Source organism: Bradysia coprophila, unplaced genomic scaffold (genome assembly GCF_014529535.1).
Source record: "Bradysia coprophila strain Holo2 unplaced genomic scaffold, BU_Bcop_v1 contig_744, whole genome shotgun sequence".
NCBI classification, from domain to species: domain Eukaryota; kingdom Metazoa; phylum Arthropoda; class Insecta; order Diptera; family Sciaridae; genus Bradysia; species Bradysia coprophila.
The window spans coordinates 81,631-102,660 of record NW_023503983.1 but is presented as its reverse complement, the minus strand read 5'-3'; the positions used below and the strand labels follow the sequence as shown (position 1 = coordinate 102,660).

The window sequence follows — 21,030 nt, the reverse complement described above, 5'->3', positions numbered from 1 at the left end:
TCTCATGTCAAAGGGGCACCTTCGAGAACAGAGTTTGGCTATAACTTCTGTTCTAAGAGACCTAGAGCGACCAAGTATTGGAATTTACTTTTTGAAGACCAAAGAGTCAATCGCTCTAGGTCTTTAGAACAGAAGTAACAGAAAAGACTTTAGACATTCGAACTCTGAAATAAAGCTATTGCATTTGGAGACTAATAGTAAAAGCGGATGTAAACTTGTTTCAGATGTTTCTTCAAAGAACTGCGGCACAACAAACTGCGTACATATTCTACTATCTAATCAATCTCTGGAGTAATTTTGAAAACTTCCCAAAATTATTGCTCAAGCAAGTATAAAGGGAAAAATATCTCTATTCATACCTGCTGGTTGCATTTTTCTTTAATCACTACAAATTCTCGAAAGATTTTCTTTCACAAAACCCTTTGTATTACTCTTTCTATTCATGTTAAGAATACGGACATGTTTTTACTCTGATACGTTAATTGCAGTTAGCCGCAGTATTCTTTCTATTCTCTTCAACTTTCTCTGATAGCCAAAAATAAAATCTCGCGATCGACACGCATTTTCTATTCTGTTTAAGGATATGAAAGTGTTTTGAGTTGATACAAGACATACTAATGTAAAGCCCGATCAAAGGACGACGATACGATTGAAAGAATACTACTTACGTCGCTGTTGTACGCGCTACAGCCAGGAATTCACACAGATCGCCGTGTTAAAGTTATAAATTACTTCGGCGCGGCCTGAGAACAGTTTTTTTCTTGTTCTTACATCAGTCGGTGGTGTCATCGTGTATGATGTAGTAGCTTCTGCAGTGGAAACGTTCAATGTCTCTACTTCACTGATTAGGTTCCTGAAGAACAAATACAATTTTAGAGAAATCACGTTTTACCTCTTGGTAAATTTGTCATACCTTATTTCCTCTAGCGTGCTCACCGCAAAATTAGCAGTGACGAGATATCTATTCCACTTATCCAAGTTTGTATCGTTTTCTCTAAAATACATCAAATGTAAGAATTAAATTGGATTGAACTAAAAAAATATTTTTTGTTTTGATTAGAAGACCGAGCCGTACCGTTGCTAGAGGGAGTATTGAAATGTCATTTGATACAATTATTGGAAGTGGTAAAAAAGTGGGAAATGAGGAAACTTTGAGGAGGCCTTTTTATCGTATTCAAATAAAAATTATCCACTCCACATCAACCAATGTGTGCTTTGAAGTACTAGATGTTAAACACAACTGGCGCATGTCCTGACTTCTAGTACTTCACTTTCGAAGGAACACAATTCCCAAGATGTTGTGTGTGAAATCTGTTAAAAAACAGATACATTTCCATCTCAGTTTATCGGGTGTACAACGAAAACGAAAATCAATTTCTTCGTTTTTATCTTCGTTATTTCAAGACGATCTTTTATTTAGAGAATTTTTGAGTGCAGTCTTATCAATAAAAGATATATATACCGTTCAAGCAAGAACAATAACATACTTTCCAGGTTTCGGCGGCGGTTAGCATGATTAAATCAGCGGCTCAGCCGGATAAATTTTCAAATTTAAAGGTCGACGAAAATTGCAATTTGAGAATTAAATTGTATCCACAACCAATCATTGTTTGTCGAGTCAAATCATCAAAAAAGTGATATCAAGCAGAGGGAATCTATTCCAATCTAAATAGTTTAATGCAAGCAACACACATACATATTCTACGAATAGTAACGTCGGAGTCAAACACGAAATCATTTCCGGCTTAATTACGGTGGACAATTCATTCATCTCCACAAAAATATCGCTACTTTCCACCCGGATACGAAATTTTGCTTTTTTTGCAATTATCCGTAATGTTTGCAAAGACGCTATTTACTCTAACCGATACACAAATCTCAAGAAAGTTCAGAAGTGAGAGTTTGGTGGTGTTCCAGACGGGTGATTTTAGCGCACGTCGGTAGTTACAGCACTAGCACGAACAAAATCAAATATACGACCAATGATATAGGTATATGCAACTTCACAAGCTAATGGAAGTGGACGAAATTCTACGAAGTCCAAATCTGAACCAAAATCTAACTAATGTTCTTAAGCCATTTTTTCGGCGGCGGCAAGGACCACCATCTTTCGAAGATCTAAGAACCGTCTGACTGGATGCCCATACAATTACAAAGGAATGACACAACGCTATCTCTTAATACGTCACGGCGAACACATGGAGTGTGTAAGAAAAGCGGATCTCCGTAGTGGTGTAGCTAGACACATGATAGAACATTCCACCGACACAACTAAGCTGAAACTTATTAAAAAAGTGTCGAGTAAAAGCAAGAAAGTGTTCGAGTGTGTGGAGAAAATACATATAGTCAAGAGCTTGAAAGATGGACAAAGCCTTATGAATCAGAATGACGGGAGTGTGCAGTCCATTCTGTTTGATCTGGTATAGGTGTGAAATACTTCATTACACATGAGACTGATTATTAGGCTAGATTAATGTATTATGTCTGCGTAACACACGAAATGTGTATAGTCCAGTAGAGGAAAATAAAAATTGTCTGAATCTGAAAATTGTAGCGATTTTGTTTTTAATCCATTTGTCCCTGTTTATATACAAATTAATCAGGTGAAAATTGATTCAGACGGGATGTTGCTCAACCTTAGAGTTTTGGAAAAGTTGAAATTGATGAACGATTTTACTGCCGAGTAACGAAAGAAAACCGGACTCCTAATTCTGTATGATACATTTGATAGCCGCAACATCAATCAAAATGATGGTACGATTGAGGGTGAACGGTTAGCAGGAATGACAGTGTACTTGGCTCACATCAGAATGATGACAACGCTTACGATGTATCTATGCTTAATACGTTGACTCCACCGAATCTAGCGCCACTCAAATTACGATTGAAAGTGGGGTGCATAGTGAAGCTTTTATGTAACCTGAAGAAGGATTGTGTAACGGTACGAGACTGATCATCACTAAGTTGTACGACACTTGCATTCAAATTAGCCTTTGCAATGACCATAAACAAATCGCAAGGTCAAACGTTCGAGCACGTTGGTGTGTATTTGAGGAAAGCTCCATTCGCACATGGCCAATTGTATGTAGCTTCATCGCATGTCCGGTCAAAAGAAAAACTCTTGATTCGTGTCATATCGGATACACTGATGGGTAAATTAATACCTGGATGCGACGATGTTTTTGTTCCAAATATAGTGCTTACTGAAATCCGCCAAAAAACCCTAAGGGGTAAAAGTGTGACGCAAGTCCTTGTTTCTACTTACAAAATAACTGATATCGTGAGGGTGACGCATTTTGCGCCTCAACGCAAAAGTGTAATCAACAAAAAATTAAAACCAAAAAATTTAAGATAGAAAATTTTAGAAAAAAATTGCGTCACAAGTGGCAGATGATTCAGGACATATTTTTCTTCTATTTGGACTATTTTCCTCAACATCTGCCACTTGTGACGCAATTTTTTTCTAAAATTTTCTATCTTAAATTTTTTGGTTTAATTTTTTGTCACCCTCAGCGATATCAGTTATTTTGTAAGTAGAAACAAGGACTTGCGTCACACTTTTACCCCTTAGGGTTTTTTGGCGGATATCAGTTCTTTTGGAAGTTTAGGTGTAAGGATAACTAGTTTTGTAAGCAACTCATCTCGACAACAGCTCAAATCCAACAAAAAATCCGATGGAAGTTTGGAAGTGCCAGAGAAGTCATTTTTCATCCCAAAATTTAGGAACCAACCTTGGAACACCTTACTTATATCGAAAATAACCCAAATCCATCAAAAAATCCGATGGAAGTTAGGTAGTGCCAGAGGAATCATCTGTCATCCCAAAATTTAGGAACCAACCTTGGAACACCTCACTTATATCGAAATAACTCAAATCCATCAAAAAATCCGATGGAAGTTAGGTAGTGTCAGAGGAATAATCTGTCATCCCAAAATTTAGGAACCAACCTCGGAACACCTCACTTATATCAAAAATAACCCAAATCCAACGAAAATCCGATGAAAGTTAGGAAGTGCCAGAGGAATCACCTGTCATCTCAAAATTTAGGAACCAACCTCGGAACACCTCACTTATATCGAAAATAACCCAAATCCATCAAAAAATCCGATGGAAGTTAGGACATGCCAGAGGAATCATCTGTCATCCCAAAATGTAGGAACCAACCTTGGAACACCTCAATTATATCGAAAATAACCCAAATCCATCGAAAAATCCGATGGAAGTTAGGAAGTGCCAGAGGAATCATCTGTCATCTCAAATTTAGGAACCAACCTTGAAATACTCAAATATATCGAAAATAACCCAAATCTATCGAAAAATCCGATGGAAGTTAGGAAGTGCCAGAGGAATCATCTGTCATCCCAAAATTTAGGAACCAACCTCGGAACACCTCACTCATATCGAAAATAACCCAAATCCATCGAAAAATTCGATGGAAGTTAGGTAGTGCCAGAGGAATCATCTGTCATCCCAAAATTTAGGAACCAACCTTGAAACACCTCACTTATATCGAAAATAACCCAAATCCATCGAAAAATTCGATGGAAGTTAGGTAGTGCCAGAGGAATCATCTGTCATCCCAAAATTTAGGAACCAACCTCGGAACACCTCACTTATATCGAAAATAACCCAAATCTATCGAAAAATCCGATGAAAGTTAGAAAATGCCAGAGAAATCATCTGTCATCCCAAAATTTAGGAACCAACATTGGAACACCTCACCTATATCGGAAATAACCCAAATCCATCGAAAAATCCGGTGGAAGTTAGGAAGTGCCAGGGGAATCATCTGTCATCCCAAAATTTAGGAACCAACCTTGGAACACCTCACTTATATCGAAAATAACCAAAATCTATCGAAAAATCCGTTGGAAGTTAGGAAGTAACAGAGGAACCATCTGTCATCCCAAAATTTAGGAACCAACCTCGAAACACCTCACTTATATCGAAAATAACCCAAATCCATCGAAAAATCCGATGGAAGTTAAGAAGTGCCAGGGGAATCATCTGTCATCCCTAAATTTAGGAACCAACCTTGGAACACCTCACTTATATCGAAAATAACCAAATCTATCGAAAAATCCGTTGGAAGTTAGGAAGTGCCAGAGAAATCATCTGTCATCCCAAATTTAGGAACCAACCTCGGAACACATCATCATGACGAAAATAGCGCAAATCCATCAAAACACCTTTTCCAACATTTACCAATCATAATTCATAATTACTAGCTGAAAAAAAATTATTTCTTTTCACACACACACAGACAACACACGCTGTTATATGGCATTGTATGGAAACTTCCGGGAGTCCTAGCTCCCAAAAACGCTTGCATACCCCCATTTTTTTTAAATCTTATTTTGATCTAGGGCCCGAGATTGACCTATAACCAAAATTTCAGGAAAATCGTAAGAAACGTTTAGGAGTTACGAAATCGTCCTTTTTCATAGGAACTAACTAACTAACTAACTAACTAACTAACGTAGGCAATTTGAGTTATCTGAAAATATGAAATTTTGCTTATTTTCAAACAAACATCAATATTTCGAAGTTCAATATATCGGCCAATTTTGAAGCTGCAGTAACGTGTGATAGCTCGTTGAACTCGTATGGATTCGAAGATTCCCGATATCCTAGTTTGGGGGTAGTTGGAGTTAAGGGGGAGAAGTCAAAAAGTTGCTGTAAATATGCTCCGCCGTCCTCAAAAAAATTTTGTTAAAATATTTTTGGTAGTGGACTTGCGTCACGCCCGCTAACTAACGTGCGGGCATGATACCAAAATGTTTCTGTTAATATGGCAGATGACTGAAGAAAGAGTTTGTTGTCGAAATTTCGCGGTTTCACGATTTTGGCGGTCATTTGCTGTTTGTTTCTTTATATCATGAAATCTTACACGTATCTGTCATTCTTTGCGTAGTGAAGAAGCTTTTCTTCAAAGGAGCATTCCCTTGCAGGATGTCTTTCGGTTTCGGAACAACAGGGTTTTCATTTTCTTTCCAGTTTTTCTTTGGCATTTGTTAACTGGACATTCTCACTTGTTAAAGATACAATTCTTTCCATGACAATGTCATCAATGGTCAGGTGTGATGAATGAGTAATTTTCTTTTATTTTTGTTTTAATTTTTGTCTGATGAAGAGCTCAACAAAGGTTAGAAATGTCGTAAAGGAAGCCCCTTTGTTTATTTATTTTACGCCGCGATTAGTCCAAGGAAAAAGCGCCAACGTTATCGACAAACGGCGAAGAAACAACCACCAACGTTCTTTCCGTGACGTCGCCGATTTTGCAGTCGGCTCTGATTAGTCGCTCCGTGTGGTTCCCCTTGAGAACGTTTTTTTTTTTGGAGCCACTAGTTGTTTCAGGCTCTAGCAGTCGTTTCATCTCTGTGATATGTAGTATGACTCTGTGGTTTAGTGTGTTTTTTCACCGATCTGTGTGTTGTGGTAGTTCTGTTTGTGTAGGGTAGTATCGTTGTGCACGTCCAGTTCTCTCTCTGGTGATGGTTTGGTGAAATAATTTCCTCCAGGTTTTTTGTCGCTTCCTTCCTGGAGGACGTCCACTTTTAGCTAAAAACGAATTTTCTTAATTCGAAAAATATTCTTAATTCCGTTTGTCCATCTCTCTGACGGTCTACCTATAGCTCGTCTTTTATATGGTCGCCAGTTCATGATCTTTTTGGTCCAACGTTCGTATGTCCTTCTTGCAATATGTCCCGCCCAGCTCCATTTCAGAGATGCTATTCTTTCCATGACATCAACGACCCTGGTTTGTTGTCGAATCCATTTATTCGTCATTCTGTCTCTGAGTGTTATTCCAAGCATACTCCGTTCCATGGCTCTTTGTGTCACTCTCAATTTATCTTCGGATGCTTTCGTTAAAGTTAACGTTTCCGCTCCATAAGTGAGCACTGGAAGGACACAAGTGTCGAAAACTTTGCGTTTCAGACTATTATTCATTTTGCTTTTGAAAATTAGTCTGAGTTTTCCGAACGCTGCCCATGCAAGACCAATCCTACGTCTTATTTCTGCAGTTTGGTTGTCCAGACCTAACTTCAGTTTATGTCCTAGATATACATAGCTGTCGACCCGTTCAATGACAGTGTCAACAATTTTGATCTCTCTATCGTCCCCGATGTTGGTCATGACTTTTGTTTTCGATAAGTTCATCTTGAGGCCAACTTTGCTTGCCTCTTCACTTAACTGTTGTAGCATAAGCTGAGCCTGACCTAGATTCGCTGCTTTGCTAAAAGTTTCTAAATGTTGTAGGAATATTGGCCTTTGGCAGACCTTCATAAAGAGTATAATCATCGGTAAGGGCCGCCACCCGTTCTGGACTCAAAATATGTTAAATGTTTGGACATTTGGACACAGTTTTGGCGATATCACTCTTAACTGACTGTCACACTCGAATTCTTTAAGAAGTTGAATCATTGATGAAATAATTTCTTGTCGAAACTGAGAGAAATCTTCACTGAAATTTTCTCTGGAAAGCACATCTAGTCCTTTCATTAGAGTTATTTTTATGTTTATGAAAATGTGTAATTACACATTTTTGGTGCAAACACAAAAATGTGTAAGATTACACACTTTTTGAAAGTTTTTACACACAATGTGTAAATTACACGCTTAAAAAAGCCCGTGGGACGTAGGCCTCCCCAATTCTTTTCCATTCCGAACGATTAGTTGCCACTTGTTGCCAATTTGCGCCTGCAATTCTCTTTTTACCATTACTCCATCTCTCTGGTGGTCTACCTCTAGGTCGTGTTTTAGGTGGTCTCCAGTTCATGATCTTTTTGGTCCAACGTTCGTCCGTCCTTCTTGCAATATGTCCCGCCCAGCTCCACTTTAAAGATGCTTCCATAATTATTTCCATAATTGTTTTGGGTTTTATTCTTTCCATGACATCAACGACTTTTGTTTGTTGTCGAATCCATTGATTTGTCATTCTATCTCTGAGCGTAATTCCAAGCATACTTCGTTCCATAGCTCTTTGTGCCACTCTTAATTTATTTTCGGTAGCTTTTGTTAACGTTAACGTTTCCGCTCCATATGTGAGCACAGGAAGGACACACGTATCGAACACTTTACGTTTCAGACTATTGTTCATTTTGCTTTTGAAAATTAGCCTGAGTTTTCCGACACTCGTCTAATGAGTCCAATATCGACCATGTTTCCACTGAATCAAAAGTTTGTGCTGAATCCTGATCTAAATGCAGCTTGTTCAAGAGGTTGGTAGAAGTCGAGCTTCTTGGTGTTCCTCTTCGTAACTATTTTCATGAACAACTTGTAGAGTGTTGATAAGAGACTTATGGGTCGATAGTTTTCCAACTTTGTTATGTCTCCTTTTTTATGCAGCAATGTTATCACTGCATTTTCCCATGCTTCTGGTACTTCTTCCCATTGAAGACATTGATTAAACAAAGTCGTTATTGCACCCAATAATGAGTCGCCACCTAGTTTAATGGCTTCCACTGGAACACCATCTTCACCGGGAGACTTTTTGTTCTTCATTTCGGCTACTGCAGCCTGTACTTCATCAATAGTTATGTCAGGCATATCTTCCGATCCTACATTTCTTATTATTGGTCTATCTTTGTTGGTATACGTCGGATCTGGTCGAACTGATGAGAATAAATCTTCGTAAAATAATATCGCATTTCGATCCGTTTGAATTGTTCCTGTTTTGTCTCGTAATTTGAAGATTTCTTTCTTTGCGTTCGTCATTTTTGACCGTAGGACCTTCATGTTGCAATTAGCTTCAATTGTGTTTTGAGCCAATTGGACATTATATTTTCTTTCATCTGATCTCCTTGCTTTGTTGATAATTTTTGTCAAGTCCTGGTATTCTACCGAATCTCTTTTTCCGTCTTTTATCAACTGTACTCGGCTTGCGATCAGATCAAGAGTTTCTCTACTGATTTTCGACTCTTTCATTTGGACGGATTTGCATTTGGATTTCATGAAACCCATTATTGTATCGACGATTTTGGTATTCAATTCGTCCAATGTTTCACATTGATTGTTGACGTTATCTAATTCGGCAGTCATTTTGGTAGCAAATTCTTCATTTTGTGTGTAAAGCCGTTGTACGTCAATCCTTTCACTTTTTTGAACTAGTTGTGATCTTTGAAATCTGGTATTTAACGTGACTCTTGCACGAACCATACGGTGATCACTACCTGTTTAGGACCGTAACGTTCTTAACGGTTGACTTACAGCCAGTTCTGATGTAATCGATCTCATTTTTCGTTACACCATCTGCACTAGCCCAAGTCCATTTCCATTGAGGCTTTCCTGCAAAAAATGAATTCATTGCGTACAAATTGTGTCGCTGTAGGAAGTTGAGTAAAATGTTTCCACGCTCATTTCTTCGGTCGTTGCTAAAACTACCAATAGAAACTTCGGAGTCTTCTTCTCGTTTTCCCAGCTTCGCATTGAAATCACCGATTAGATATTGGTAATGTGATGGGTTTTCGTTCAGAGCTTTCTCACATCTTCATAGAATCTTTCTACTTCTTCGTCATCATGGGTGGACGTTTATGTATGAACAATCCGACACCGTGCATCAGCATCTGACTGTCACTTCCTCGATAGAAGAATGTATGCCCTGATTCAGGCATTCCTCTCCAGGTTTTCTCACTTCGCTCACTCCCACAACATTCCATTTTGTCTTTTCTAGCTCTTCTTCCATTTCTTGCATTTTTTGTCTTGACGACAATGTTCTGGCATTATATGTGGCAATGTATAATTCGTTGTGGCTTCGTTTGATGGTTTTTAGCATTAAAACACCACGCTTGCTACTGCGGGTTGGTGAGTATGAAAGCTTTACTTTGCTCGCCCCCGGTAATCCCCGAGCTCTGACCCGCACTTTTCTGCACGTTCCGGGACCACAGTGCCTATCAAAGTGCACAGTGCCCGACGGGGTAGTGTTACTCTTTTTGAACATTCTTTTCCATAAAGTTTTGCCCATTCTTTTGAACCTATCTGAGCAAAAGGTTATTGGCGTCTTTTAAAGGACGTCCTTCAAAAGCTTAACCTAGTAGCTAATAAGAATTCTGGGATCGTTCTATCCTTGGGCATCCTGATCGTGTTGTTTCGCCTCAACGTTGGTCCCTTAACCCCAATTCTTTCGGCTTCCAGCTCACGATTCATTCAGCCTTAAGATTGATCTATCTAATCCTATCTATAATATAGCGGTATACAGCTGTTTAAATAGGAATTTATGAAAGTTGACTTGGTACGGGGCTGTCGATATTGCCTCCGGCAATTTATTTGTATATGATAACAAGGCAAAGAGTGGATAATGTAAGTGATTTTAAAGTGCGAATAGCTTTTCAGTAGAGAAGAGTATGAAGTAAGAGAAATAAAGAGTTTCACATTAAAGGCTTTTGATACGAATAGGTGTTTCGTACGGGTCGGCATTAGCTATGTTTTTGTTAATTTTTTTTCTAGAATTTTTTGCGAGTCGAAGCTGTAAGCGTCACCTGCACCGATACCAGTTCTTTTGTAAGTGGATAACAGGACTTGCGTCACACCTCCACTGTAAGTGGTTTTGGGCGATAGAAGAAACCGCAAATGCCATCGACCAATAAAGAACCAGTCAAATTGAAAGTATAACAGAAAAAATGGTAATCAGAACGTTTGTCATAGTGTTCAACTGGTGTTAACAGACACTTTTCGACATTTTCTGGTGTCAAGGGAATTGTTACACAATTTTGTATGCATTAAACACCTTTGCTACAATTAAATTACGTCAGACACTTGTTTAAATTGGTGACGTCGCCACTCGAAGAGAAAAAAGTCAATTTTGCTCAGTTTTATTTATTGAATCTTTTACAATTCCTAAATCCTAATTTTTACAAACTAGACAATCAGGCCACAATTCTTAAGAATTTCTTTTTTCTTTGCTAAAAACAATTTTTGCTTGAGATTTTAAACATTTCTTTGAAATAAAATTTTTTCTTAATTTGAGTGCTTCATTCAACTTTGGCCTTTTAAAGGGTACACTGAATTGAGCCAATTGAACCGAATAAAATGGTAAATTGTAGATTATCACGCACCAACAACATCAGCCGGAATAATGGGAGATTAGACTTTTACAAGGGCATTCAAACGGTGATAGACGTCAATACGGAGCAAAATACTTTTTCGAATACTCTCAATGTCGCGCAGTTCTTTCAATGTACTGAAATTAGGAGGAATTAATTCCAGCTTCGGCCGGAACCAGTCGCTATTTACAATCTTCTCAATTTCGAAGTAAGTTTCTGTTTTTAACGCGCTACCTCCGTACAAACTCAAGCGACCTAATTTTGGCATTGATGTGACTACATGAAGGATATTTTCGTCCTTGTTTTCACTGTGTGCATACACAAATTGATACAGTTGCGGAAACATTGACGGAAGCGATCGAAAGAATCTCTCATCAACTGTATTTTGACAACGATTGAGCCGCAAACTAGTCAGACCTTTAAACGTGCTTAATGCTTTTACCGTCGCTTCTGTGATGATTATTCGGTTAAAAACAAGCTCTTCGACAACGTTATCACATTTAAATGTTTGTAGAAGACTGTCGATGTTGGTGTTGGTGCCACAATGCAATGTAAGAGATTTTAGTCGCTTCAATCTCAATAATTTACTAAAGTCAAAAATATAATGGTCGATGACCAGCGTTTCTAGCGTATTGGCTAGCGCATCAATTAAACCGTCGTCGCTGTTAAATAAATTTACGTTACCGACATCACTGACGGCGAGCGATGTAATTTTATTGCACGATAAACATTCTTGCAATTCCGCATTGGACAGCACATTCCACGAATGGAGCACATTCAATTTGGTCAATGATGTGAATCCTGACAATGATAGCGGGAATTTTTCGGATGAACTCTTGCAGCATCTTATTATTGAAAGCTGCTGCAACGCAGAGTTGTCATCACCGAAAAACAAACTCAACGGACACCATCGCGTCCAACTGCACTGGACCAATTCAAACTTTTTTAGCCGAGAGAACAGTTCAGCAAATAAACTTTCCTCGAATACGTGAGGATCTTTCATGTCTACGCAATTCAACGTTACGACCTCCACGTTCTTGCAATGTTTTGCAAGCATAATTAAGATCGTGTTCAGCTCTTCACTGTCAAAATAATACAATTTAATGTCTTTGACGTGCTCACCAAAGCGAGCCCATACCCTTTCCGACGAAGTTAAGCTGATCTTCGAATTTTTCTTCCACGTTAAGGATCCATGTTGCTTTCGAAAGTGTTCCGCGGAAAGATCGGCCAGCCTCACGCATGTTTCAGCCAAATTGCTTAGATCGTCGACAGAAAGGTGCTCCATAATTTTCGATAAAACCATGTCGTCGAGTCTGAGCAGCGATGTTGTTGTTTTAGGTAAGTCAAAATCCATATCCACTTCCATATCTGCGCTCTCCATTGCAAAATCCATATCCATGTTTTCCATATTGAGATTGTTTATCTGTGGAAAAAAAGCAAAAACCAATTGAAATTTGCATACGGGCATTGGGACGTCAGAGTTCACAATAGATAGGTAATTTACACGAAAGACAATGAGATGTCTTCGGGCAGCATTCACGGTGATCAGACTGAATTTTAGGAAGAAGTATGTTGCCGTTGCCTGTATGTTCATTAACTCAAGGCGTGCCTTTGACACTGCTGATCCTACTAGCAACGAATCGGCCTTTCAGATGATGCCACTGAACTTATGTTGGGGTACATGCGTAATTGACGTACGGCCACTAGGATCGGAACTAGAATCACCTACATAGCTGTCTGTTGCTGGTGAATGTCCTTGGTTCAATGGTACTTTATGCGGCTCTGTGCTACGCACCTGAATTGTTCGATGATCACCAGAATTTAATGCAGAGAGATGGCGTTCTCTTACATGAGTGGCTTAGTCGAAACAAGCTGACAACGAACACCGGAAAGACCGTTTGACCGTTCGCAAAATTTACCGGACTTGAATATTGTGGTTGACGGAGTCCAAATCGAACGAGTCAAATAATACAAGTCGTATTGGGTCGGACGAAAGCCTCCATTTCGACAAACATATTGACCATCAACGAAAATTGAGTTTTAGTGATTTATTTAATTATATTAATCTCTGAACTCGATCGTATTGTTCTTTCACCAATCTTCAACAGGTCTGTTTTTGGCCTTCTAATTGAGTGATGTCAAAGTCAGCTTCGGTGCTAGACAGTGCGTTGGTAAAATACAACAAAAAATCGTTTAAAATCGTTTTCAGCCGCGCCCGCGTCACAAACAAATCCACTTTCTATTGAAAGCTGACACTTTTGTGGTCATATATTTATTGAAAAGAATTTTTGTAAAAACGTATAGAGAGAATTCTTTTGAATTTCGACTGACCGAAATCGGCACTATTTATTCCGGGACTTTTTTATATGCCTAGTTAGGCCTTGGTAACTAGGCCCCAAAACCAGTCTCAGATATTTTTGATCATCCATACCTCGCTGGTTGTAAGTGGCCAAAAGTCGAAAAATGAGGTTTCGTAATCAGGATTTCAGTTCCGTATGGTGGTAAGGACAGGGACGTGTATGGGTTCGTTGGAAAGCTGAGGTCAAGTAATCCTGGGGCAAATATTAACTTCAAAAAATTTGATGATTATCGGCCGAAAATATGACTTCCGAAAAATTTCACAGAATCTAGTGAATCTCTGTGAACTTTGTAGAGAGCTGTGACCTCACTTATGCAATTATTTGATTAAATTATGACTTATTATGAATGTTTAGGACCTCAGCTTCACAGCGATACGCATATTTAATAGTTTGGCAGAGCGAAACACACAGTTTTCATCTGTTACGTAGTCACGTGCCTAACTACTAAATATGGGTATCGATGTAAAGCTGAGGTCCTCCACATTCATAATAAGTAATAATTTAATCAAATAATTGCATTAGTGAGGTCACAGCACTCATCAAAGTTCACAGAGGTTATATCGATTTTCAGAAATTTTCTGGAAGTCATATTTTCGGCCGTTTATCATCAAATTTTATGAAGTTAATATTTGCCCCAGGAGTACTTGACCTCAGCTTTCCAACGAACCCATACAAGCCCGTGTCCTCGCCACCTTACGAAAATGAAATCCGAACTACGAAACCCCATTTTTCAACTTTTGGCCACTTACAACCAGCCAGGTATGGAAGATCAAAAATATCTGAGACTGGTTTGGGGCCTAGACACCAAGGTCTAACCAGGCATATATAAACAAGTCCCGGAATAAATAGAGCCGATTTCGGTCAGTCGAAATTCAAAAGAATCCCTCATAAGCAGAAATGCAATTTAAAGAAGACTAACAAATTGAGCGAAGCGAGTTTAGTTAAATTTAATTAAAAATTTACAAAAACAAGTGGAGGTTTACGCGACAGGCGCGTGAGCAACAGACTCGCACGTTCCCAAGATATTCTTACAAAGCAACTCTATTAAGTAATTTCGAAATATTTCCATATTTGATTTTTCATTTCCTTATTTTGTTGAATTTTGAACTAGGAGTGCTTTCATTGGTCTGTACAAAAAAAAATATTGAAAAAGTATTACCTTGATCGTCAGCTAGCTATTTATAAATTTTCATAGAAGTATTTGTATTAGAATTCTGCCGTAATTCGGAAGAAAAACACTTTCCAATGAAATAACAAAAAAATTATTGGAAAACCTTTTGTTATTTCCACTGGAAATTGTTTTTTATCCAAATTACGGCAGAATTGTTAGCTGCTTCCGGTTCTGCTTTTCAGTTATTTCACCGTAATATTATGACTGAGGTGTAATGTATTTGACGAACTTGTGAATAAATAAGTAAATTAACTGATAATAATATTAATAGTCTGTGGCTTATTGATTAACAGACAAGCATATGAAACGATAATTCAACACGCGACAATGACCACCTTTATTACGCGATTTCGCAATTTTACTGTGCATTGCGTAATATGTGTCAATTCTAACTATTGATAGTTGAGGTACTTATATTGAGGTGTATAAAACAGCGAGTGGGCATAAAATTTACTCAGTCGATACCGAGCGCTCAACCAGATAACAACCGTCTTGAAATACTAATTACTAATAACATATTAGACTAAAATAAAGTTATAGATTTGAACGAATCATAACTATCAATTTTGAGCTAACGACTACCGATTTTAATGCCGAAAAGAAACAAGGTGGTTCCTTGTGGTGCATTGGTTCCGAAGAAAGAAAGGAAAACTGACGAAATGGACGTATGTTCTGATTCTAAATCAGTGCAACAGGCCTTCGAAAGAGCAGCGCGAGCTGTAATTCGGGATAATTACCGCAATGCACAACAAGTCACCCAAGATATAAGAATGGATCCATTCATCAAAAAATCATCTAATGCAATCAACCTCTCACATATCAGCAAACATCAACTTTACCCGTCTAGAGTTCCACTGAACAGAGAGGAAAATATCCAAAAGTAAAATTTTGTAGTTTTATGTTTTCATTCAGTGCACTTCAAGCATGAGTGGTGCTTTAAATATGGTACTGAAACTTGACAGTATGTCACACAACTGTAAAGCACTATAACCATTTCTTACAAAATACTACTATATTTGGACTTTTGGATCACTTTTGCTTGGAGTGCGTTGTTTCACTTCATTTATCATGTAATATAAAACAGCATAAATGTTAACGAATTAAAAACTGAATAAATTTTGTAAAAATAAAAAAAAAATCTTGTAATGATTATTTGATTTGTACAACGACTTCACTTGTTAAGTTCTTGGGGCAAATGAGCTTATTGTAGACCAAACACTTATTGGGGAAAACATCCAATATCTGAAGCTTTTGATGAATTAAATTAGCTGACTGATAGAGCCTATCATTGCACAACATTTTCCCAAAAATCACAACACTTTTGGTTGCATTCTTTTACTTTTCATTCTAAAGCGACATTTTATTATTATTTTTGCAAACATCAACAAAATAATGCTTGTCGTATGGCTAAGTTTTAGGATGTCAAACGGCAGTGCTAAAGTGATATACTAGATCAAACGGATCAAATTTGTACGTTTTATGTAAGCGCGAAAATTTTCAAAATACCAATGCTCGACATAAATGCATTTCAATCTAAATATTCAAGGGAAGAATTACAAGCGCTGATTCTAAAATAAATAATGGCCGCTGAATATTTTTTTGACTGGACCATGGATTTTGTCTTTTATTATAGTTGTGTAAAGAAGGAAGCCACAATTAAAAATGTTTTTTAGTAATAAGTTTGTGGGATTTTCTTTTTTGTAAAACATAACGAAGACACTAAGGCGATATTCACCGAAATCATTCGTTTTGCGTCCGTTTAGCCATCCGTTCAATCAAATGTAATCAGATGTAATCAAATAATAGAATAGAGGCTTGGTTTACTTAAACGGATAAATCTTTTCTCAAAACGAATGAATTTTTCTTGAGTGTGAATCCAGCCTAACAAAATGACCCTATACAATTTGAATTTATAAATTGGAACGTACATGCCGATGAAATGACCACATTAAATTTTCCGTTTTGCGGAGTATAAGGAGACGCTAGTGTTCAATTCTTCTTTTACGAAATGTTATGTTCACGCAAATGTAACTTAGATCGAGCACCTAGGCTTTTCCTTTTAAAAAATCTAATTTGGTTTTAAGCGCTGGATGCACTTAAAAGTAGATCTGAGTTTAATGCGCAATTTTATGATATTTTGTAACAATTGCGAAAATAGATTGAGAAAATCAGTCAGTCAAGAGACCTTACCCACCTTAAAGGTGGGCCTAGTTGGTAAGTGATATTTGATAGCTATCAACTATCAACTATCAACTATCAGATATCAGATATCGGCTATTCGCTATCGATAGATCAGCAAAAATTGGTAGCTGTTAGTTGATCTCAACTATCAACTCTCAACTATCAACTCCCAACTATCAACTCTCAACTATCAACTTTCAACTATTTACATTCATCGATTTACCTTAGCAAATTGAATTCCTGTCAAAGGGTATAAAATAGAGTAACATAATCGTTCCAGATTCATTGTAATTTGTTTGCTGAAGGTAACAAGAAAGAAAAAAAATGAAGCAAGAAAACTTCCAAATTCTGAAAAAACTATGTGAGGGGGGATTCGGTTGCGTGTATTTGGCTGTTGCCAAAGAAGCTTCCGGCAATTTAATGAAACATCAAATGTGTGCCATTAAAATTGTCAATAAATCGCATGAAGAATCCATCGTCAAAGAAATTCAAGTGAGTGTAGTTTCATTTTACCTCTTTTTTGTAAAGGTAGATGACTTGTATGCGTTAAAACGTACACTTATCAATTCAGTGTGCATGCTAGGAACAGTGCTGTGCTAAGAGTATCCAAAGTATACTCGTTTGTTGCCTGCCTGTCTCAATCTCAACCTTTCAAAAAGGGCAAACGTATCGTCGTCGAATTTCATACTTATTTTGTTGATAGTATTCCGTTGTGTCCCCCTGGTAAAAATAAAATTATTAAAATTTCGAAATACGTAGTCTCACGGTTTCAAGTCCCATGTATTTTGAGACCACGAGAGTACGTATCTCGAACTTTTGAGACTATCATTTTCACCAGGGTCGATTCGGTATCTCATATTTCATATATTATCTTATAAATTTTTCTATGACAACGAAATGCTTCGCCTAGCTTATTTTATATGTCCTTCCTAGATACTCAAGGAACTTCAGGGCAAACGGTTCTGCTCACAACTCGTCGGAACGTTTCAAGACTTAACACGAGTATTTATTGCTCTTAAGTTTGAGGCCAATGGTTCTCTACGAGAGTACATGAATCGATTGCCGAGATTTCCAACCGATGCTGCGCGTGTGGTCATTGTCGACATCACTTTGGGTCTGCAATACCTGCACCGCGCCAATATCGTTCATGGAGACCTAAAGCCAGACAATGTTCTCATCGACCAAAACATGCGGGCGCACGTTGCCGACTTTGGGCTCAGCATTCCCAATACTCGCCCAGGACATGAATACTTTGGAAGTTGGGGATCTCCCACATATCGTTCTCCAGAACAATTAGTGGGCGATGTTGGATGGGACCACCGAACAGACTACTTTGCGCTGGGAATAATATTTCTGCAAATGGTCACAGGCGTCCATCCCTTTGGTGACAGTCACAGTCTGATAAAAACGAACATCCGTGCAATTCAATTCCAAATGCCGTCGAATCTAAACAGCGAGGCCACGCAATTTATCAACAAAACATTATGTGAACAAGCACATCGGTTGGATTTCGAAACGATCGTCAACGAGCCATTCATTTCTTGTGCCATTCCGAAGGCCGTATCGACATATAGGCCAGTTGCCACGATGTTTCGTGGTGTTCTCCTTGAACACGATTTTGTCGACAAAGAAAAATTTTTCCCGATGATTTCCGGAATAGATATTGATGTCCCAGCGGAACACGTAATAAAATAACTTTATTTTTGCTTCCAACTTTTTCTTTACTTGTTTTTCTCACATTTATAAGGCGCATTCCGCGATGGCACAAAATTCCGAAAAGACTGTAAAAAAAGAAGTGGCAGATTGGAGGTGGAACAAGTAGTGGTAGTCTCAGACTTAACAGAATCGGTAGAAGCTTCGCCATCTTCATCAAACACATCGGTAAAGCAAAATCTATTACTTCAATATTTTTTATCGTTCATCTCGCTACATAAAAAATCACTAGCGAGTGCTCAAGGCTTATTTTCATCGTCATTGTTGATAGCAAATATGCAATCAATTTTGTTTTGTCTTCGAACTATTAAGCCGCACACCCATACTGTCAAATAAATAATAAGACAAAATGAAGTTACTTTTTCCAAATTTGAATGCGCTTTAAAATCCCAATCCTAATGTTAATCCCAATGTCAAATCTATTACTTCAATATTTTTATCATTTATCTCGCCACATAAAAAATCACTAGCGAGCACTTACGGCTTATTTTCATCGTCATTGACAAAAGGAAATGTGCAGTCAATTTTCAAATCCCAATGTTAATCCCAATACCAATCCTCACTTCCTATCCTTTCTTTCAGCAAACCATTACCGAAGACGTAATGGCTGAATTGAACAGACAATTGAACAACGACTCGACGGTTCGTGGTGCGAAAATTCGGAAAGCCGCAAATCTTGTGTACAAAATGAATTGCGGTGAATGCAATCGGTCGATTCAAGCCGCTACGTATAAACGCGCCACTCTGGACGAAAAACGTGTTTTCAATGTCCAACCATTGAAGCGCCACGTTCAATGTCACCTAAAGCGAAAGGCCAAACTCGAGGCAATACGGCGCGCGAAGAAGGCACGCAGACAATAAGGTTTTAACTGTGATGTTTGTTGTTTGGTTGATGGTTGTTTTGTTGATGGTTGTTTGGTTGATGGTTGTTTGGTTGATGGTTGTTTGGTTGATGGTTGTTTGGTTGATGGTTGTTTGGTTGATGGTTTTATGAATTATGACATTAATGTTAACATTATATACATATTATATTGTACATCCAATTATATATGACTGAATATGACTGAACTGAATAAATATATTGAATTGGATGCACGGATTTTATAATTTAATTTTAATTTTAATTTAACGCACTCCGATGCGTGATTTGTTTGGTTCACACATTAAATAAAATGAAACAAAAATACCTCACTTAACGGATTCTTTTCAAAAATAACCAAACGAAATTGACGCATTTTCCTTCGGACTTTTCTATATGACGGATTCTTTTGAAAAACAGCCTACCGAAATGGGACGCATTTACTATTAGAGTTTTTTATATGTACCTAGTAAGGACTTCGACCCTAGAAGCCAAAACCACTTTCAAAAAAATTCTTCGAAGTTTGTGTGGCTGGTGAAACGTGATCAAAAACCGAAAACTTGCACTTTTCTTACAAAAATTTCTCCAGTTACACGAGCCGTACAGGATGGGGTGTTATTAGAACGGTAATCACATGTACTATTGAGCCGAATAGGGACTTATTGGTTTTAAAATTCATCCACACTGAAATATGTGCAGTTAAAGTTTTTAACCGAAGACTTACACTGTTCTTACTGAAATTTCTCGAGGTACACAAAACGCAAACAAGGTCGTGAGGGGTATCATTCATTTGAAAGGTAATTTTATGTGCTTTTGGGGCAAATGGGGTCTTATGTTTAGGTTTGAATGCATCTATGGTGAAATATGGACACTTTAACATTTCAACCTCTATTTCATCGTAGATTCATCCAAACCACATAAGACTCTATTTGGCCCTAAAGCACATACATACAATTACCTTTCAAATGATACCCCACACGACCATGATAGTCGTGTATGTATGTTTTGTGTACCTCGAGAAGTTTCAGTAAGAACAGTGTAAGTCTTCGGTTGAAAACTTTAACTGCACATATTTCAGTGTGGATGAATTATAAAACCAATAAGTCCCTATTCGGCTCAATAGTACATGTGATTACCGTTCTAATAACACCCCATCCTGTACGGCTCGTGTAACTGGAGAAATTTTTGTAAGAAAATTGCAAGTTTTCGGTTTTTGATCACCTTTTACCAGCCACACAAGCTTCGAAGAATTTTTTTGAAAGTGGTTTTGGCTTCTAGGGTCGAAGTCCTTTCTAGGCACATATGAAAAAGTCCACTTTCGGTAGGCTGTTTTTCAAAAGAATCCCTCTATGTGCTTTTCGACCCTTTTCACTTTCAAAAAAATTCTTCGCAGATGTCTCAAATCTTATTGAGTCTAAAAGGACAATAGATTTTGAGACTTGAGATATCTGATTTCAACACATTCAGACTTTGAGATATCTCACTTTATTTTTTTTTTTACTGTGGGGGATATCAAAAATCGAAAACATGCACTTTTCTTATGGAAATTCCACCAGGTACACGAAATGTATTGTTTAGGTGTTATCAAAAAGGTCATTTCAGCGAAAGGGAAACCACTCTTTTTACCGCTCTCAGTATTCAAATATAAAAAATTCCACTGGAAAATACACTCGATTATGATACGCTGTCCTTGAAAGGAATCA

The 21,030-nt window shown here is 37.8% G+C and overlaps 1 long non-coding RNA gene across 1 annotated transcript; it reads left to right on the top strand.

Moving 5' to 3' along the window:
• Positions 1-8,188: 8,188 nt before the first annotated feature.
• LOC119084518 lies at positions 8,189-16,266 on the top strand. Its single transcript, XR_005089078.1, has 3 exons — positions 8,189-8,354; positions 10,011-10,013; positions 16,255-16,266. It is a non-coding gene; the product is annotated as an uncharacterized LOC119084518 (long non-coding RNA).
• Positions 16,267-21,030: the final 4,764 nt, after the last annotated feature.